The sequence below is a fragment of the Rhineura floridana genome, chromosome 3 (genome assembly GCF_030035675.1).
Source record: "Rhineura floridana isolate rRhiFlo1 chromosome 3, rRhiFlo1.hap2, whole genome shotgun sequence".
NCBI classification, from domain to species: domain Eukaryota; kingdom Metazoa; phylum Chordata; class Lepidosauria; order Squamata; family Rhineuridae; genus Rhineura; species Rhineura floridana.
The window spans coordinates 62,501-67,500 of NC_084482.1; positions in this window are offsets into that span (position 1 = coordinate 62,501).

Genomic DNA, 5,000 nt, shown 5'->3' on the forward strand with positions numbered 1-5,000 from the left:
GGGGAGAGGGGGCAGCTAGCCTCCTGTTCGACTCGCCGCCCCCTGCGTGCGTGCGCGCGTGCGGATCAGCGCTCCGCCGGGGACTCCGCCACCGCCTCGTTGGTGCATGTGAGCAAGTATTTGTTTTACAAAGGAACTCTGTCCGTGAAGGGTTAATAGCCACAGAAGCTAAGATAAGCATCAGGTGCGATTAATTAAGGTTGGGAACACGCCCGCCGAGTCATCCTGAGTGCTGGAGCGATGAGAGAAGGAAAGCAGCGCAGGGTTAAGGGGTGCAGATGCTCTCCGTATCTCTCCAAACACCCGCGGAGCGCTCGCTGTCTGAGTTAAACGCCGCAAGTCTGATGACGAAGGCGCACGGAACCTCTGGCTGTGCTGCTGTAGAAATCCTGTATATAGACTTTGGACTGCATTGTATCAAGCGTTTGCTGTTCTCTTCTGTTTACTTTGTGCAACGTCTGAGTAAACGACTGCTTATAGCACTAACACGTGTATCCAGCCTCTTGGTGCGAAAGAGGGGTCCAGAATAACCCGATCACGCCTTCCTCCTTTTCTCCTCTCCTTCCCACACGCACGCACGCACCCCCCCCCCCCCGCCGCCGCGAGCGGCCACCAGGTCCGGGTTCGTGGAGAAGCCTCCAGGTCTCCCGTCGGATGTTACCCCTGCTTTAAACAGGGGACTGGGTCTTTCATGACGCCCGGGGGTGGGGGGTGGGGGGTGGGGGGAGGCTTCTACACGGGGGGGGGGGCATGCCGTGAGAGAACGAAGCTGTGGGCCGCCATCGGGGCCGTTCCGGGGGAAAGAGGCAAAAATGCAGATGATGTATCTATCTTGGTAAATGATAAACAGGAAATAGAAATAATCAGAGATTTGTTTGAACAGTTTGGTCAGGCTTCTGGTGGTCATTTAAATATGCAAAAGAGTTTTATGATATCGCCCAATAACATTAAGGGAAATATACAAGTAATGCCACTGGAACATCTGATTAGTAATAATAATAAAAATGAAGCAATACATTCAGAAGCTGAGGAAGGGCAAATTCAAACACATGTTAAATTATTAGGAATTTATTTTGCAGTCAAATGGGAAGGGTGGGAATATAATTGGAACATGTGGAGAGATCAAGTCAAAGAAAAAATACAAATGCGGCCAAAAATGGCATCTTTCTATTTATCGGAAAGCCATGTACGTTAGTACGTACTTGGTACCGGTAGTAGGTAATTTGGCAGCTGTCTACCCACCACCTGAAAGGATCGTTAAAGAGATTAATAAAATGGCATTTAAGTTTCTATGGGGAACGGCTAATTTCCCCCTTGCAAGAGCAGAGGCGTACAAATCTGTAGCACAGGGTGGTCTAAATTTTACAGCAATTGGTTTCAAATTTTTAGCAATTTTTGTTAGTCATAATTTTGGGAAGTGGGCAGAGGTAGAAAGAAAAGAATTGGCACCTCATTTTTGGTTGGTGGCTTTTGCCAAACACCGGAGAATTAAAGATTGGGCCAAAATATGGTGGGAAGAAAGATAAGGTCAATTATAAAATCACACCATCGCTGAAGTGTTTTGGACCTGATTATTTGATTGAAATGTACAGTAATGTAAGAGAATGGAAATTAAGGGCAAGCATCATAAAAATGGAAAGGTGTGAACCAAAAGTGAAGAGAAAGAAAATGTATAGGAATTTATTAGAAGTAAATAGTTTTCAGCCGGAATGTGAAAAGAATGTAAAAAGGGGAAATTTATCCATGTATTTAAAAGAGCCTGTACACCAGATGGAATTCTTGAAAGATCAAAGAATTCCTTATAAACTATGGGACATCAGATGGAAGTTTTTTCATCAGATTTATAGCGTGCAAGCAAATACGCCGTGGCTAGCCAATGTTAACCAAGCTTGTCCACGATTAAGGTGTCAGGAAGAAGCTGTAAGAACAGGGCAGACACAAAAAGAAACCGTTCCACATTTTGTTAAAGACTGTGTATCTGCGAAAGAGACGTGGACTATAATTGCTAAAACTCTGGATTGGCCAGACCTTTTGAGGGAAAACTATTGTTTCGGGAGCGGAACCGGAAAAAGGAATTCAAGGCCCGAGAGAAAGAAAAGGAGTGAAAAGACCTAGAAATAAAAACAACGTAGTGAATAATTACTGGAAGGTACCCTGGACAACGATAAGAATTGTCAATTTATTTGTTCTAAGTATCTTATGTTGGCAACGGTTAAAAGAAAGTAAGACTCAGAACATATGCAGTTCCGGAAGTACGATTAGGACGATATTATCAGAAATAAGAGAACTGAGTTCATTTGAAAAAGAAAAATTGCCGCATGAGAAGCGGAGAAAATTCTGGCCGTGGACATCAGAGTCGACCCCTCCTATAACACAGAGCTGAGCTGAGATGAATATTTTGTGTTAGTGTTAGGTTAGTTAGGAAAAGTATGTGTATTAGCTAGATGCGTTATTCTGAGAGTGGCGATATTGTTACGTGTTTTCGCGTGCGGGATGTGACCAGTAGTATGAATAATTTTAATAAAAAACCTTACCTAAAAAAAGAAAAAAATCTTCCCTAAGCCGAAGCCTGTTTGCAAGGAGGAAGGACGTGGTTTTCCGGAGCTCCTGCGAAGGGCTTGGGTGAGCGCTAGGGTTGCCAGGTTCAATCCCTGAGACTGATCCTGTCATCTTCAGGAGAAAAGAAAGTCAGCCAAGTGCAGGTGGTTCTTGCAACCTTGTAATGGAAAAAAAACCACAAGGCGGAATTCTCCCTTCCCTCGGCACAACTTTTAAAGATACAGAAGATCTCTTAGAGGCTGGGCCTGGCAACCAAGAGGTCTTTTGTATCTTTAAAAATTGTGCAGGGAGAATTCCACCTTGCGGTTTTTCCAATTACAGGGTTGCAAGAACACCTGCACTTGGCTGACTTTCTCTTCTCCTAAAGATACAGGATCGGTCTCAGGGATTGAACCTGGCAACCCTAGTGAGCGCGGTTTTAACCCCCTTCGGGGGGGGTTGAATTTCTTCAAAAATAGTATCTGGACGTTCCTAAGACTGTGGGGATTCTTTTGAGACCACTTGTGTATTTGGGGGACGTACGGGTGGGGTGGGGGAGCTGTAGGTTTCCCCCCCCCCCTCCCTCCCCAACGAGGCCTACTGATCCCAAACAAACCTCCCCCCGGCTGGGGGAGGGAAGGACTTCAAAATGGAGGCCAAACAGCTCATAGAAATAGATAGAAAGCTCAAACAAGAGCTTCGCCAGAGAAAAGGAGAGAGAGTTAAAAAGAAAGAACTCCCTCCAAAAGGTGAAGGCCAACTGGGGAGTTGGGAGGAGAAAGAAGAACCTCCAAACAGGATTGGAGTGCAAGCTGGAGCCTCTTTATCCAGCAACCTCGTTAAGATTCTTCAGTTTGTACGGAAGACAGAGTCGCCTAAGCCTACAGTACAGTATATTACAGAGGAAAAGTCAGGAGAAAAGAAAGAAGTTATACAAGAGCAGATAAAAACGACAGATGAGATGAAAGAAATGAATTTAGAAATGCAAGATGTATTATACAATCTCTGGAATCTTTAAGAGATAACGGGGTAGGTAACGCATGGATTTTCTTACAAGTCTCTAAGTTTGTTTGATTTCCCTTTAGGAATTCTATTGTATTCCCAGGGTTGCATTGCAACGTCTGCAGGCTTTGTAGAGGAAAAAGCAAGCACGCAAAAAGCAAGCATGCGAAAAGAGAGTAAAGCAAACCCGCGAAATGCAGACTTGCAAAATGCAAACCTGCAAAAAGCAAGCAAAGAAGACTTGCAAAAAGCAACCCTGCAGAGAGTAAGCGTGCAAACTGAAAACTGCAACCTCCAAACTGCTAATAATGATGTAATTGACCAGGCCTGGGAATACTCTCAGCTCGATACAAATCCTGAAGCAGATTCCGGAGATTGTATGGTCAAGCTTGCAACTTCTGCAAGCTTTGTAGAGGGAAAAGCAAGACAACAGCAAGAAACTAAAGCAAGCCAGCAAAATTACAAGTCTGCAACATGTAGCAAGCGAAGCAAAGTTGCAAAAAGCAAGCCTGAAAAATGGAAACCAGCAAAAAGCAAGCAATACAAGCTTGCAAAAAGCAAGCCTACAACATGCAAATATGCAAAAAGTAAATATGCAAACTGCAAACTGTAAAATGCAAACTGCTCATAATGATGTCAGTGACCAGGCCTGGGAACGCTCTCAGCTACCCACAACTCCTGGAGTGGAGCAACCACTTGGAAATCCTGATACGGATGCAGCAGCAGCAGCAGCAGCAGCAGCAGCAGCAGCAGCAGCAGCAGCAGCAGCAGCAGCAGCAGCAGCACTACTCAATTAGATCTACGCGAGTCCATGGAGAACTCTGAAGCTAAACACAGAAAGACTCTAGAGCAGAAGGAAGGAAAGGAAGCAGGAGAAGAGAAGAGTATTAAAATATCAAACTCAGAAAAAGAAAGCAAGAGATTTGAAACATCTCAGAGATCCTGTGAGACCAGTTTTGGTGATAGCCATGCTGAAGGCGAAAAGGAGGTTGAATATGAAACAGAGGCTGAGGCTGATGCATCTGCAACTGTGATGGAAGATGAAGAAAGCGAAGTCTACTACCTGTAGTAGAGGGCGGAGCTAGAGAGACCAGAATTCTGTTGCGTTGGAAAGAACAATTAAAATCTGGATGGCTAAATTATCATACCTGGCTGAAGGCTGAGCCAGGTGGATCTTGGGACATGTTAAAAGTATGGGGTTTTCTTGTTGCCCATATGGCAGTAGTTCCCGCCCCTGCAGGCCCTAATTTAACCAGACTTAGCCGTGATGCTATTTTAGGTTGGCTGGACAAGACACACAGGACAATGCTGGCAGCTTGACAAGGAACCATTCCAGGTACCATGGAGGAGATGGCGTTACACCGGACGGTGACTTAAGGTATAGTGGAAAGACTCCTATCAGTAGGGAGACGTGCACGTACCTCCAGACGAACATTACCCACCTGGCTTGAAGCGGCAAA